The 17,623-nt window shown below is 33.4% G+C and overlaps 1 long non-coding RNA gene across 1 annotated transcript; it reads left to right on the forward strand.

Moving 5' to 3' along the window:
* The first annotated feature begins 378 nt into the window (after positions 1 to 378).
* Positions 379 to 8,342, forward strand: LOC134232458 (uncharacterized). The gene is made up of 3 exons (XR_009984781.1): positions 379 to 526; positions 4,166 to 4,227; positions 8,281 to 8,342. It is a non-coding gene; the product is annotated as an uncharacterized LOC134232458 (long non-coding RNA).
* The last annotated feature ends 9,281 nt before the right edge of the window (positions 8,343 to 17,623 follow it).

A 17,623-nucleotide genomic window follows, 5' to 3' on the forward strand; every position in this document is an offset into this window, starting at 1 on the left:
AGTGATTTTAGTTTATGAGCGAGCTTTCTTAATGTTTTAGTATAAATGCATGAATTCTTTTAAAATCTTCTTCTCTGCTCCAGTGTCTTAAACTAATGTTCTATGTACTGGTACATAGTTAGAATCAGGAAGGGGGCCTCTTCCAGACCGTGAATTCCATAGCCTCTTGGTCTGTGATTCTGGTGTTAGGGCGGCGCTATTATTATTATACAGGATTGCCTATGATAGAGTTTCAAAAAAATTATTAACTAATCAGTGCTTCATTAACAAAGATTACATTGAAGTCATTTTTGGGACACATATTTAATAAAATAAACTTCAGATAATAAGAATATCATTAGATACTGTAGTGGAAAGATGCATTAAAATAGAACGACACATATTTTTGGGATGAATAGGAAGAGGGGTCTATATCATTGTACAGAAGTACTGCATGACCTAAGATACACACGGATGTATTAAGAAGAAGTTTCCTGTTTGTCCAGAAATTGTCATGATGGAGACACAGGAATAAGGAAGTGTATCTGTATGTTTTTTCTTCCGTAACTTAGTGACCTCTAGCATTTTACAATTCTGAGAATTTCATTGAAATTTTCATATTTTTAAAAGGAATATTTTGATTAATGGGCAAATAAGACGTTTATTCAACACTATATGCAACGGATAGAATTTGATTACATGCAAAGTCTCCATCAAACAAATCTGTCGACTGATAAGACAGCTTACAATGTAACAACTTGACAACAATGCACAGTTTTTTTTTTGTTTTTTTTTTTTTTAAATATATAGATGTAAATGAACTATGTAAATTTAAATTATTATACGAAATCAATCATAACGGCTAAAAATGTAAAAAAAAAAAAAAAAAAAAAAAAGACATATATTGATAAAAGGTTAATAATTTGAATTTCATGCAGTGGCAAGGGTTGCTGGTTAAAGTTTTTCTCTCCCGTTTTCTAAATATTTTACAAAAAGCCCCCGTTTTCTAAGGTGATTCATATGTTATAGGATGCGTCTTAGGTAATCCTTCCGATACTTTGCTATTAGAATTTTAAAAACTCTCAATATTCCCAGCAAGACATATATATTGAATGTATGTGATTTTATAATACATTTACTCAGATGAGTATAGGCATTTTATTTTTTCTTTATCGGAAATTATTACTCAATTTATTTTCAAAGCTAAGAACCAATAAAACTTTTTACTTTTTTCATGATTATTATACCGTTGAGTTGATGGCGCTTTTTATTCACGACTTTTTCCAATAGAGTAAGATGTTGTAATTGACCGTATTATCACATTTGTGTGTTGTAACTAGCTTTTATATGAGTAAGCAGAGGGTTAATGAACCTTAAAGAAAATCGATTTTTCCCTTCTATTAACAGATGATTTACACGTAAACGGACCGTGAGTTTTGATTGAAAATGATTTTTTTAAGTAGTAAGGGGTGGGGGTAAGATTGGGGGTAAGACTGGGAAAAATGTACAATAATACAAAAATAAATCAAATTAAATGTCACGTGTATATCCATTTTCATGTCATTTTTTAGTAACTGAAATTCAACAGTTATTTTACAAATACTTTTTTTCAGAAATAACAAATTCAAAATAATTGAAAGTAAGATCCGTAGATAATTTACACTGATAAACGAAACTCCGACAATCATACGTCGTGTAAATGTACATTCGTCTATATCATGTAAATATTTATGTAAGTACTGAAAATTATTTATTATATTATTTGTAAAAACAATTGCATATTTATAAAAACATTCCAATAAAACTTTCCGATAACACAATCATGAACAATTAAACTCCCAAACGATTGAGTTTGATACACGCATGATCTCGCACGTAACACAAACGATCACGCACGTTACACGAACGATTCTACGCGATTGGTTTGTCAACGTTAGCGTTGTATGAGTGAACAATTTTCGAATGGGACTTTAAACAATATATAATCAATGTCTTCCTTCCAGTTGATATGGTGATTCCTTAACGCAAGTAAACAAAAACAAGATATGTTTCTGAAACACTGATTCCCCCGTATGGCAACATAGCGAAGGTAAAGCTTTCTCAAATGCATATCAAATATGTTGGTACCTAAAGTTAGACCTTATCACAAGAAATACAAATGTGAAATATAAAACACTAGCAGCACCTGTTCAAGGGTTATGAACAGGGATATCATTTTTAACGGTAGAACAAACACCGGGGTCAGGGTCAAAGGGTTAAGGATGAGGTCAAATGGACAAGGTTCTTGATATCTAATGAAAGGTTTTGTTACAAGGCCTATATATGTGAAGAGTATGGAGATATCGAACGGTATTCATTCTCAAAGTCCATTAAACAATATACAAAAAAGGAGCAGAGCAAACACGGACCTCCGAAACATCAGAGGTGGGATCAGGTGCCATGGAGGAGTGACCATCCCCTGCCGACCCGCCGTGTGCTCGTTATCATGATCAGGAAATAACGGAAAAAATCAGTCGTCATTTCAGTGTATGAATACTGGACTAACAATTGGCATGACAAACGTCAGTCAGCATTTGAATATAAAAGCCCTAGCCCTTACTGTTCAAATGGTATGACCAAGGTTAAGATTTTTCGTAAGTACAGAAATCTTCAAGGTCTAAAGCTCAAAAACGTTGGTTTCAAATGAAAGGTCTTGCCAAATACAACTGATATTTGAAACATGAAATTCCTTGTATCTACCGTTTAAAAATCAAAACTAAAGTAAAAATTTGGAATTTTGTGTAATAGTGATTCAAACTCCAAGGTCAAAGTCAAGAGTCAAGGTTCGTGATATCAAGTGAAAGGTCTTGTCACAAGGATTAAATCTGAGTATGAAAGCCCTAGTTTTAACTTCTCAAAAAAAATTGTTTATGTTTGTATTTTTAAAGTAGGTCAATTTCCAAGGTAAAGGTTAAAGGGTTAATGAAGTTGGTATCCAATAAAGAGAATTTTTACATGTATAACATATGTGAAGAATGAAAGCTTTAGCACTAACAATTCAAAATTTATAGCCAAGGTTAACGTTTTTTTATAAGTTAAAAAATATCCAAGGTCAAAAGGTCAGAGTAAGTAAAATATAATGAAAGGACTTTCCATAGAGAATAAATATTTGAAGTATATATGTCCTGGTATCTACTGTTCAAAATATATGACCAAAGTAATAGTGTGGAATTTTTGTCAAAAAGTTTGTAGAACTCCAAGGTCAAGGTCAAAAATTCAAATTTGGTGCTACCCCAAAAAGGTCTTGTCACAAGGAATACACACGTGAAATATAAATTTCATAGCTCCGCTAAATCAAAAGTTTTGGGCAAGGTTAAAGTTTTTTCGGACAAACAGACAAATAGACAGAGAGACAGACAGACAGCTAGACAGATAGTCGGACGGACACGGCAAAAATTATATACCCCCAAAAGTTCGTTAACGGGGGCTGAAAACTAAATAAAAATTTACCCATCTGAAGTTCACTTCTTCATATTATTATTATTATATATATAGTGTCAAAATTTGTCTAGTGACCGATCTAGGAGCAAACATCAATGTAATGAAAAATAGAGTGGGTTTTGGATATTTTTCCTAGCTTATATCATTTCGGTTCATTTTCTTTCTGTCAATAAAGAACTGACCCACATCTGACATGAATCAACTAAATTGAAATGATTCAACTGCATCAACAACGTTATTATGATAAATGTTTTCTTTTGTTTTTTGAATAAAAAAAATATTCACACAGCTTTCTAAAGTTCAAGTTTAAAAACATGTGCAACGTACAAAGTTCATTGGGCATGGTTGCTTTAACCAAAAAAGCTCTTAAAAATAATGCAAAATTAATTTCACGCCATATTCAATTTTAGCGATTTTGGCATTAACTAATTTAAATTTAGAAAAAAATAAATCCTCGCTAAAATCTCTACTAATACGGTATAAATGTTTGTTTGTTTGTTTTTTTTTTTTTTTTTTTTTTGTTTTTTTTTTTTTTTTTTTTTTTTTTTTTTTTTTTTTTTTTTTTTTTTTTTTTTGTTTTGTTTTTTTTTTTTTTGTTTGTTTTTGTTTTTGTTTTTTATTTTTGTTTTTTTTGTTTTTTTTTTTGTTTTGGTAAAATTTTCATTAAACTATGAACATGCAATTGATATTTTATACTTTTATATAGGATTTTATCATATACAGCACTGTAAACTAAAGGACCCACGTACGCAATGTCTAACAAAAATGGTATGTATTCCCTATAAGAACTCTTTTATATGAGTGTGATTTTTTTCTTCATAAGATATTTCCTATCTCAGATAATAATAATAAATTCCTGAAATATCAAGAAATCGTAGGTTTTCCTTGGTGCTTAGATATGAGATTTTGTTTGCTTTCTGTATAATTCCATACAAAATTTTGCACAATTTTTTAACCGTATGACAAAATGTTATATAATTCTCCCAATCTACTTGGTAAACATTATTCAGGTTATCAATTTAAATGTAGATCTATTAGAAATAATGCTGATTTCTAAAAAAAAACTTTGTGTTATTTATCCTTAATTTAATAAAAATTAATTATTGTTCATTCGATTAAATTTTTAAACATTCTTAAAAAAAATTCAAAGTGTCCAGGTTTCGATAAAGTTTTCAAAGTGTGCAAATTTTTGATAAGGTTTTCCAAATTGTAAAAGTTTTCGCCAAAGTTTAACAAAGTGTCAAAGGTTTTGCCAAAGTTTATGAAAGTGTTGAAGTTTTTGCTAACATTTTTTCAAAGTGTCTAAGCTTCGATAAAGTTTTTAAAGTGTCAAAGTTTTAAATAAAGTTTTCAAAGGGTCAAAGTTTTTACAAAAGTTTTTCAAAGTGTCAAAGTTCTCTATCGTTAACTAAAGTTTGTTTTATTTGGGATGGCCTCTGCCCCTGGGGCCTGATCTGAAGGATACTACAAAAAAATCAAAATGAAATTCAAGGTCATAAACAAAATGAATGCAATCTGTAAAAAAAAGATCTTCTTTAATTCGAAAATCAAGCAGCTAAAATGGAAATCAGATCTGAGCCTCTATACCAAATGTGAAATATATGCTCCAGTGATTTTAGTTTATGAGCGAGCTTTCTTAATGTTTTAGTATAAATGCATGAATTCCTTTAAAATCTTCTTCTCTGCCCCAGTGTCTTAAACTAATGTTCTATGTACTGGTACATAGTTAGAATCAGGAAGGGGGCCTCTTCCAGACCGTGATTTCCATAGCCTCTTGGTCTGTGATTCTGGTGTTAGGGCGGCGCTATTATTATTATACAGGATTGCCTATGATAGAGTTTCAAAAAAATTATTAACTAATCAGTGCTTCATTAACAAAGATTACATTGAAGTCATTTTTGAGACACATATTTAATAAAATAAAATTCAGATAATAAGAATATCATTAGATATTGTAGTGGAAAGATGCATTAAAATAGAACGACACATATTTTTGGGATGAATAGGAAGAGGGGTCTATATCATTGTACAGAAATACTGCATGACCTTAGATACACAAGGATGTATTAAGAAGAAGTTTCCTGTTTGTCCAGAAACTGTCATGATGGAGACACAGGAATAAGGAAGTGTATCTGTAAGTTTTTTCTCCCGTAACTTAGTGACCTCTAGCATTTTACAATTCTGAGAATTTCATTGAAATTTTCATATTTTTTAAAGGAATATTTTGATTAATGGGCAAATAAGACGTTTATTCAACACTATATGCAACGGATAGAATTTGATTACATGCAAGTCTCCATCAAACAAATCTGTCGACTGATAAGACAGCTTACAATGTAACAACTTGACAACAATGCACAGTTGTTTTTTTTTTTTAATATATAGATATAAATGAACTATGTAATTTTAAATTATTATACGAAATCAAATATAACGGCTAAAAATGTAAAAAAAAAAAAAAAAAAAAAAAAGACATATATTGATAAAAGGTTAATAATTTGAATTTCATGCAGTGGCAAGGGTTGCTGGTTAAAGTTTTTCTCTCCCGTTTTCTAAGTATTTTACAAAAAGCCCCCGTTTTCTAAGGTGATTCATATGTTATAGGATGCGTCTTAGGTAATCCTTCCGATACTTTGCTATTAGAATTTTAAAAACTCTCAATATTCCCAGCAAGACAAAAACAAAAAACAAAAACAAGATATGTTTCTGAAACACTGATTCCCCCGTATGGCAATATAGCGAAGGTAAAGCTTTCTCAAATGCATATCAAATATGTTGGTACCTAAAGTTAGACCTTTTCACAAGAAATAGAAATGTGAAATATAAAACACTAGCAGCACCTGTTCAAGGGTTATGAACGGGGATATCATTTTTAACGGTAGAACAAACACCGGGGTCAAGGTCAAAAGGTTAAGGATGAGGTCAAATGGACAAGGTTCTTGATATCTAATGAAAGGTTTTGTTACAAGGCCTATATATGTGAAGAGTATGGAGATATCGAACGGTATTCATTCTCAAAGTCTATTAAACAATATACAAAAAAGGAGCAGAGCAAACACGGACCTCCGAAACATCAGAGGTGGGATCAGGTGCCATGGAGGAGTGACCATCCCCTGCCGACCCGCCGTGTGCTCATTATTATGATCAGGAAATAACGGAAAAAATCAGTCGTCATTTCAGTGTATGAATACTGGACTAACAATTGGCATGACAAACGTCAGTCAGCATTTGAATATAAAAGCCCTAGCCCTTACTTTTCAAATGGTATGACCAAAGTTTAGTTTTTTCGTAAGTACAGAAATCTTCAAGGTCTAAAGCTCAAAAACGTTGGTTTCAAATGAAAGGTCTTGCCAAAAACAACTGATATTTGAAACATGAAATTCCTTGTATCTACCGTTTAAAAATCAAAACTAAAGTAAAAGTTTGGAATTTTGTGTAATAGTGAGTCAAACTCCAAGGTCAAAGTCAAGAGTCAAGGTTCGTGATATCAAGTGAAAGGTCTTGTCACAAGGATTAAATCTGAGTATGAAAGCCCTAGTTTTAACTTCTCAATAATTTTTGTTCATGTTTGTATTTTTAAAGTAGGTCAATTTCCAAGGTAAAGGTTAAAGGGTTAATGAAGTTGGTATCCAATAAAGAGAATTTTTACATGTATAATATATGTGAAGAATGAAAGCTTTAGCACTAACAATTCAAAATTTATAGCCAAGGTTAACGTTTTTTTATAAGTTCAAAAATATCCAAGGTCAAAAGGTCAGAGTAAGTAAAATATAATGAAAGGACTTTCCATAGAGAATAAATATTTGAAGTATATATGTCCTGGTATCTACTGTTCAAAAGATATGACCAAAGTAATAATGTGGAATTTTGTCAAAAAGTTGGTAAAACCCCAAGGTCAAGGTCAAAAATTCAAATTTGGTGCTACCCCAAAAAGGTCTTGTCACAAGGAATACACACGTGAAATATAAATGTCATAGCTCAGCTAAATCAAAAGTTTTGGGCAAGGTTAAAGTTTTTTCGGACAAACAGACAAATAGACACAGAGACAGACAGACAGCTAGACAGATAGTCAGACGGACACGGCAAAAATTATATACCCCCAAAAGTTCGTTAACGGGGGCTGAAAACTAAATAAAAATTTACCCATCTGAAGTTCACTTCTTCATATTATTATTATTATATATATAGTGTCAAAATTTGTCTAGTAACCGATCTAGGAGCAAACATCAATGTAATGAAAAATAGAGTGGGTTTTGGATATTTTTCCTAGCTTATATCATTTCGGTTCATTTTCTTTCTGTCAATAAAGAACTGACCCACATCTGACATGAATCAACTAAATTGAAATGATTCAACTGCATCAACAACGTTATTATGATAAATGTTTTCTTTTGTTTTTTGAATAGAAAAAATATTCACACAGCTTTCTAAAGTTCAAGTTTAAAAACATGTGCAACGTACAAAGTTCATTGGGCATGGTTGCTTTAACCAAAAAAGCTCTTAAAAATAATGCAAAATTAATTTCACGCCATATTCAATTTTAGCGATTTTGGAATTAACTAATTTAAATTTAGAAAAAATAAATCCTCGCTAAAATCTCTACTAATACGGTATAAATGTTTGTTTGTTTGTTTGTTTTTTTTTTTTTTTTTTTTTTTTTTTTTTTTTTTTTTTTTTTTTTTTTTTTTTTTTATTTTTTTTTTTTTTTTTTTTTTTTTTTTTTTTTTTTTTTTTTGTTTTTTATTTTTGTTTTTTTTTTTGTTTTGGTAAAATTTTCTTTAAACTATGAACATGTAATTGATATTTTATACTTTTATACAGGATTTTATCAAATACAGCACTGTAAACTAAAGGACCCACGTACGCAATGTCTAACAAAAATGGTATGTATTCCCTATAAGAACTCTTTTATATGAGTGTGATTTTTTTCTTCATAAGACATTTCCTATCTCAGATAATAGTTTTCACTTAAACCCTGAAGAATTCTTAATCACGATGGGGCTTAACATTCTTTGTGCCGCAGGCATATTTATAATTTAAAGTTGGACAGAATAGGCCAAAATTTCCTCAAATTCATTTTTTCTGAAACTTTGATATTTTGTTCTAGGATACAAAATCTCTCATAATATATAATATGAAAGAAATTCAACCACACATAATTTGCCCACATTGTCTGAAATATGGCGTATCCGACCACCATGAGAAGACTGTGAAATCAGACACTCGACTTTGGATTGAGCCTTATTTTGGAATTATCATTTGATCTATTGCAAGTTTGTGTTATATTTTTGATAAAGATATAGTTAGTCATATTGATACTGAACCATTTGAGAAAAATTTTCGGTGAAATAGAAAAAAAGAGCGTCGAAATTGAAAATGCTCATGTAAAAATCCTACACTTAAAGTTTTCTAAAGGAAAGATGGATATTTCATTTTTTACTAAAAATTAACAGAATGATTAAAATGGGTCTCAGAATAAAATGTGTAAAAGTAAAGAAAATTAAACCAGTAGTTTCTGATATTTAGGTGATTATAAAAATAATTCCTAAAAATTCATTAGATGACGTCACAATGTTTGACTTTTGACCTCTTGATATGACCTTTATAGTACACAAAGAACGGAGACTCCTTATATGTGTGTCCAAATATCAGCCCTTTACTATTTATTGAACAAAAGTGACACAGAATTTTATATTTGATAGTTACATGCTTGTTTTTTGCACTAGATACCGTAAACACATTTCAAAATGTAAGCTGTCCAGTGACTAATATATACATGTAGGATTCTCTGACTTTTTCTTAAAATATGACGCAATCATGCTAAAACTTGTTATTTTTCCTATAGGATACATTCATTGTTGTCAATATAGTAATATTATTATTTTTATCTCCAGTATTTTTAGAGGAATTAGTGAAAATAGAATCCAAGGGTGTTTTGTACTACTTTATATACTACTTTAAGCGTCAAGGACCTATTTTTGGCCTACTGTTAACATGTAAATTACCTCAACAAACAAGATTTGTTTGTGAAACACTGATGCCCCCGTATGGCAACAAAGTGAGGATTAAACTTTTTTTAAATGAAGATATTATATATTGGTACCCAAAGTCGGGACTCCTAATTGGAAATACAATTGTAAAATATTAGGGACCTATCATCATCTGTTCCCAAACTATGGTCAGGGTAAATTTTTTTTTCATAGGTACATAAATCTTTTAGATCAAGGTCAGAAGATTAAGGTTATCGGTATCCAATGTGGTTTTGCCAGAAAGAATACAAATATGAAGTATGGAAGCCCTAGCTCTAACCGTTAATTTTTCTTTTCAAGAACTTTCACCCTTTTACCTTGACTTGGAGTTTGACTTACTTTTAAAAACCTTGATCATTACTTTTAAAGGGTTAGAGCTAGTGCTTACATACTTTAGATATTTAATCATATAACAAGATCTGTCATATGATAGCAAGACCTTTGACCTTGACCTTGGAGTTTGACCTACTTTTAAAAAGTTTAACATTGGCCATAATTTCTAAACTGTTAGGTCTAAGGATTTCATGCTATACAAATGTATTTTTTGTGGCAAAAACTTTCATTGGATACCTATAACCTCGACCTTGAAGATTTCCATCCGCCGAACCCGAACCCGACTGTATAAAGATGAAGTCATAAAAATAACATAACACTGATGTAGTATTACATGATTTTTTTTTCTTAAAAACTAACAAAGCTTCTAACTGTTGAATTCTCCTCCGAAATCGTATTCGATCTGCTACTAGGGCCATCCAGGGACTTCTCTGGTCTTCGGGGGGGGGGGGGGGGGGGGGGAGGGGTAATTCGTAGATTTGATTGAGGCTGGTGTTAAAAGTCACGGATTTCCTAGCCTGTGTGAAATTTCCAGGTATTTCATTCCGTATTGAATACATACTTTCTCCATCGCATGTATGTCCTGCCACAGTAAAATCACTTTGCCCGCTTGGGGATGAGTCAGGAAACTGTAAGGCTTTCCGAAATAACGGGTCAGGTTCAGTCCGTACCATTTCTGGGGCAGAATTGTTTTCATAGGTCGACATAGAAATGTATGGTAGCTAGTCTCCCCATACGACCCCCCTGACTTGAATCGCTGCCAAGTATTTACCTGTGTAGTCAGCATAAAAAACGTAGGTCTATCGTATTTTTGCACACGGCCCCCCTCACAGGTGATGCAACAGGTATAAAAAGGTAGGTCAAAGGTGCACACGGCCCTAAACAAACTTGAATCGATGCCAAGTATTTACCTGTGTAGTCAGCATATTTTTTGCACACGGCCCTAAACAAACTTGACTCGCTGCCAAGTATTACCTGTGTAGTCAGCATAAAAACGTAGGTAAAACGTGCACTCGCCCCACAGCAGGTATATAAAGCAAAAAACTGTAAAATTTGACAATCAGTCTTGCTTGACGCTTCGAACTTGACAGACGTGAAAAATATTATGGAAGAAGCAATGATAAATACCCCAGACAACCCCAGTTATGTGACACCTGAAGAATATGTAGGAGCCCCCTATAGTTTTCAAGAATACATGAATAAAGAAGATATGGGCATCTTAAATACAACTCTGGCTGGAATTGTCAACATGCTGTCTGGTCTTGACAACAAGGTGAGTGATCTTGACAACAAGCTGACTGATCTGAAAAGTTACATCACTAAAATGAAAGGAGGAAGCACTTACCAGAAAAAACAATGGGGATCAGGAGAAAAAAAGAAAACCAGACAGACGGATCCATGCTACATCTGCAAAGAGTTAGGGCATTGGGCCCCAGACTGTCTCCGAAAAAACAGGATTCGTGCTATAAGTGCGGGAAATCTGGTCATTGGGCTAATCAGTGTACAGAGAATGAGGAGGATCAACAATTGGTTAAAGAAATACAAAAACTGGAGAAAAAGCCTCAGGAACCCAAGAGGAAACTACCCCTGATGACCGATAAGGGACAGAAGAAGAAGAAAATGTAAATGTATTTTTTTCATTCTGAATAAAAATTTCCTTGTTATTGTGTGTTAGTGTTCTTTGTTTTCAGAAAATCCAGGTTTGTTATTGTTTTCAGAAAATCCAGTTTGAACCGGTTAGGCTAGACGGTCTAGACTGTGAAGCGTGACGTCATAATGACATTCTTGACTTGTTGCCAAAATCGTAGTAGCAGCGTTGTGTATAATGTAAACATAGTGTAAACACACCCCCGTATTTTAGGGGGCTATATCTACTGAATTGACCCAGCTATCCCCCACAGACCCCCCTAATCTGCACTCGCTTGACCCACCTATCCCCCACAGGGGCTGCACTCAGTTGAACCCCTATCCCCCCAAGCCCCAAAAGTGCACTCTCTTGAACCCCCTATCCCCCACAGCCCCAAAAGTGCACTCAGTTGAACCCCCATCTAGGAGGCTTATACTACTTCCGGGTTTCGTTCTCGCCAGATATCCTGCAATTCACATCGTTTAATTAAATCATTAAGTTCTGATACTGCAATATCTTTTCGTAGGGGCACGGGATGCCTATCAAGCTGTTTGTTTTGAGTGCAATTAAAATCACCGCATATAATTTTATGATGAGCTAATTCATCAAATTTTAGTGAGTTAAAATACTGCTTTTTTTTTAAATGTTTTCCATTCATTTTCCCACTTTTGTGTTTCTTTATCTGTCCCATGTGTTTCTTGTAAACAAATTATATCGTATTTGCCTTTACTCAACAATGAAAAAATACACATTCTCTTTTTCTTATCTCGTAGCCCGTTAACATTAATAGAGGCTATATGTAGAGTCATTTTAAGTGATAGAGCAATCTAAAATATACCACAAAATACGAATGAAAAAAAATATGTACAATATATATACAAGTAGTAATTATGTACATAGTGACCAATCTATCTAACAAAAGTCATATTGATCAGCTCTGTTACTTAGAGTTTACATTTTTTGTATTTTGCCCTGTTTTTCGGTGGAAGCTGGGGTATTTGAACTTAGCTTCCGTTTTGTAATGCTAGGGGTTCGAGGAGGACCGTTCGCGGAGCAATTGTAATTGCAGAAAATATCAGCAATTTTCTCGGCGCCTTCGCTACTGGCATGCACACCGCTGGGGTCATTGCTGTCATACAGTGCTCTAGTAGCAAGCCCTTGGTCATTTATGAATGAGCTGCATACGTCGATCACTGATAATAATTTATTTTTTTCACACAATTTTTCAAGGAATTTATTCACATGCCAAGTGTTGTCGTTCATTTTTTTAATCGCGGCGCTTTTTCCTTTCCTGGGTATGACTGCGCATACTGCAATTCGAGCTTCGGGATTTCTTGAATCTTGTTACACTGTAAGACCCGTCATAACATTGCCCGTTAAATCACCGATTTCGTCTTGACATCTGGTAACATCATTTGTTCCTAAATGAACGATTATATTTTCTGGAGTAGTTTCGTCCAATTTTTTCTTAGCGTATTCCAGTAATTGTGTCACGTTTTCGTAGGATTACCCAGAGACCGAGGCGTTTAAGATACTTGGCGGAAGCTTCTTAATGCGCTTGCAGTTCGACGCCCCCAGAATAACGGTATTGATCTGCTGATCGTCATGCGTGTCCGCTTCCGTACTGTCAGTTTCGCTTCGTTGGTCATCGTCGTTTAAAGCCTCTCTGCTTTCATTGATATCTGCGGCATATTTACCATACTTTTGTACCATTTTTTCTGAAAGTAACTCGCAGTTGTCCTTGCTGTGACCCTCTTCTTTACAATATCTACATACAGGTTCATTTTCAGTCTTTGGCTAAATGATCTTTTTTGTTACAATTATAGCAAATTGTTTTGTTTGTGGGTTTGTGTAGGCATTTGTACGAGGGGTGATCAGATTTTCCGCAATATGGACATTGCGTGCGATTATTATCCGCAAAGATTCTGACCTCGTGATCTCCAAATTTTGTTCTGTTTGGTAGAGTAGGTGCACAGTTTAATATTTGCAAGTAACGTGTGCCGTTTTCAATGGACGTATTTTTAATAGTGCCATGCTTGAGGTTGCCTGCAACTACCTGACCATACTGCATCATATTTGTAGTTATGAAAGTGTCTGGTAGTTCAATAAGGGCATCTTTGATTGTCACATTCGTGATTTGTTTGTCAACCTCATACAATGAGACTGTTCGATTTTTTACCGTTACTCCGGACATTAATAGTTTTTCTTTTGTTTGTTCACTTTTTAGAGTTACAAAACACTCCTTTTCTGTAATCTGAATTGCTTTTATATCATCAATGTTAATCTTTTCTTTTACACCGTCTAGTACATCTTCATGAGTTAAACCCTTGTAAAATTTTGTCGAAAAGTGTATCGACAGGTTTCTTTGTACCTTCTGCATACTGAGTAGGGCTGAGTAGTGTTCAGCTGGATTTACTACTTGCTGCCGTTTTGATTTTCAATGTTCAAGATATTATTATTTGATACTCACAGATCGTTGTATTTAGTTGCGGCATACAAACCACAATACTTATCACACTATTTAAACAGCATACAGCACTCCAGAATAGGGAAAATAAGCAAATAAATTCAATATACTTGGAGCGACCAGAAAAGCCTGCTGTCCATGACAAGGGCCATAACTCCTAACATAACATCGACATTTCTTTGCGGAAACAAATTTAGATAATTGTAACTTTCCACGAAATATAAGTCCAAGGATCAGATATGAAGTGATTAAACAGATAATTTTGACAAAAATATTTCGAAAATGAATTTATCTCAATTTCGATTTTTGACAGGATATAATTTTATGAACAAATGTGTGTGCTCTCTATCCGTTTTCTCATAAGATTTAAAAATATAATCTATATAGAGAAAATAAAAAAACTGCAAGTAATATTTATTTTAAAATATTAATTGTTAGGCGTTGTTGGTCGAGGCAAAAAAAAAAAAAAGCCGTATAGAGTCTAATGCAGGGAAGACCCAATATTCAATATAATATATAAAATATTTATTATAAAAATACATCGTATAAATGTAGTTTGTTGGGAAAATGATTAACTCAATATTTCTTACTGCTCAGTGGGCATCAAAGAAATAAATTAGTTTGCAATTTGTTATTCAAATCATAGGCCTTTAAGTCGTTTAATTAGACTAACAAAAGGGAGGTGCAAAAAAGCAATAATAATAATAATAATAAAACTCCTTGCAAAGGGTACCAATAATGGCTGAAGAAGTACTCGTAAAACTAATAATTAAAAATTATTCATATCTGTAAACATATAGACAATCTTCATAATTACACTAAAATCCATCTTGAAATTCCGCGTACTTTCCTCTACATCAATTTCAAATTGATCAGTTTTACTATATTCAAAACTAGCTTACAAAGAACTTTGATTATTTACATTTTTCGTAAAGAGGAAACAGCAAGAAGATTTTTTTCCCGAAATTTATTCTATTTTCTCGGAACATTTCCTTAACAATACTCAGTTCTTACCAAAAAAAAGTCAAATGATTTGAACATATGGTCTTACCAAGTTACAAAAAAATGTGTGCAATTTGAATTTTAAAATATTAACAAGAGGCCAATGAGCCTTTTAGGTCACCTGAGCCTCATGCAGCAACTTTCAATTGATTGAATTTGCTTCATGTTTTATGCTAGATGTTATGGCATTCACAATTTTCTAAGAAGCACCATTGTTCATCACATCACAGTACACTTTTTTTCAACATTTATTTCCCAGACTCATAAACTTAGCAATTGCTTAGTTTGGTTACTTAATACCCATAGGCAGGGTAGGGGAAGAAAAATATTTTTCAACTAATCAGTAATATTCAGCAATAATCAGTAGTGCTACCTAACACTGTGACATAAACCCCTGATGCTAGGTCCACACAATGCACGGTTTTTAAAAAGGTACACTTCAAATTGCTTATCAAAAAATAATGTTTGATTAATTCAAATGAGCAGATTTCAAACAATTAATTCATTTTCAGTATATTAGTAGAGCCCCCCACCCCCACCCCCCCCCCCGGTACCCCTGACCCTAGGAACTTTAAATTCACAATTCTGTAGAAAGGGCCATTGCTCATCATACATAATGTAACTATAAGTATATAGGTATTCATCTGCTTAATACACAGGGGGAGCAGAGAAAAAGATTTTCAAAGATTTAATGTTCTTTCAATATATAATCTAATCATTTAGAGCCCTGCCCTACCACCAAAACCCTTAACCATGGAGCCATGAAATACACAATTTCGGTAGAAGCAGTCTTGCTTTTCTTTTTAGTACTTCTATGCTCCTAGATATTAAATAAACTAAGTATATAGTTATGATGGGGAAAGAGTGCCTTTTTTGTCCCCTACATATTGCTATGTACTTATTTAGTTTATTTAATACCCAGGAGCAGAGGAGGAGATTATCAAAGAATTAATTCATTTTCACTATATAATCAAAAGAGCCCCCCTCCCCCCGAGCAGTAGAAACCTGGACCCTGTGGACATGAAATTCACAATTTTGGAAGAGGCACTCTTCCCCCATCATAAATATGTACTTAGTTTATTTAATATCTAGGAGCAGACAAGAAGTTTTTCAAAGAATTAATGCATTTTCACTATAAACTCAATAGACCCCCCCCACCCGAACAAACACCAGAACCCTTGACCCCAAGGTTATGAACTTCACAATTTTGGAAGGGGCACTCCTGCCCAAAATACCTTTGTTATTAGTTAGTTTATTTAATACCAAGCAGCAAGGAAGAAGATTTACAAAGAATTTATGCATTTTCACTATTTAATCAATAGAGCCCCACCCTTACACCAAAACCCTTTACCCGGGGGTCATAAATTTCACAATTTTGAAATAGGACTAGTCACTCTTACCCGTCATGACTTTGTACTTACTTGATTAATTTAATACTTAGGAGCAGTGAATTAGACTTTCAAAGAATAAATGTATTTTCAATATATAATCAATAGAGCCTCGCACTATCACCAGAACCACTAACACTTGGGCAATGAAATTCACAATTTTGGGAGAGGCACTGTTGTTATTCATAACTATGTACTTAATTAGTTTGTTTAATACCCAGGGGCAAAGGAGAAGATATTCAAAGAATTAATGCATTTTCACTACAAAATCAATAGAGTCCTGCCCTAGCACTAGAACCTCTGATCCCAAGGTCATGAACTTCACAATATTGGAAGAGGCACTCCTACCCATAATACCTTAGTATTTAGTTAGTTTATTTAATACCTAGCAGCAGAGGAGAAGATTTTCAAAGAATTCATGCATTCTTTACTATTTAACCGAGAAAGCCATGCCTTAACACCAGAACCCCTGACCCTAGTTCCATAAATTTTACAATTTCGAAAAAGGCCCTCTTGCCCATCATTAATTTGTACTTACTTAGTTTATTTAATACCTAGGAGCAGTGAATAAGAATTTCAAAGAATTATGTATTTTCACTATATAATCTATAGAGCCCCGCCTTAGCACTATAACCCCTGACCCCAGGGACATGAATTTTACATTTTTGTTCGAGGACTCAATGCTGATTACAATATTGCAAACACTTTGAGTGCTTGGTGTCCAGGGGTAAAGAAGAAGATATAATTAAAGAATACATCATTTTAATGATTTAAGCCCCACCCTTCAGTCCCCAGGGGGGGGGGGGGGGGGCAGGGACCATGAAATTCACAATGTTTGCTCCTCATCACCCATAGATGCTTTATGCCAAAATTGGTTGAAATTCGTTGAGTTGTTTCAGTGAAGAAGCTGAAAATGTTCAAATGTTAACGAACAACGAACGACGCACGACGACGGACGAAAAGGGATAGCAATAGGTCACCTGAATTTACTCAGATGACCTAATAACTACATAATACCTGCCTTGAAAATTTCATTCAGTTCTTATCACATTAGCAATCATAGCTTTACAGCTGATGAAGTAGACGTTTTATATTATTTTTTTGCTCGAAAGGAATAACTTTACACCTAATCTAAAATTTTCACGACTCTTATTCATTGTTTTCGATCACTGCTATATTTAACGATATTTTTTTTATATCATAAAGAAAGGCTATTTTCATTAAAGCATTATAAGATTTTGCTGTGCATCGAGTATTTTCAATGGTTGCTAAATGTATATAATTTATTTTCCGTTGTAACACGTCATTTGATTGGTTA

The sequence above is a fragment of the Saccostrea cucullata genome, unplaced genomic scaffold, assembly GCF_032062105.1.
Source record: "Saccostrea cucullata isolate Sc308-1 unplaced genomic scaffold, CSIRO_AGI_Scuc_v1 ctg4289, whole genome shotgun sequence".
NCBI classification, from domain to species: domain Eukaryota; kingdom Metazoa; phylum Mollusca; class Bivalvia; order Ostreida; family Ostreidae; genus Saccostrea; species Saccostrea cuccullata.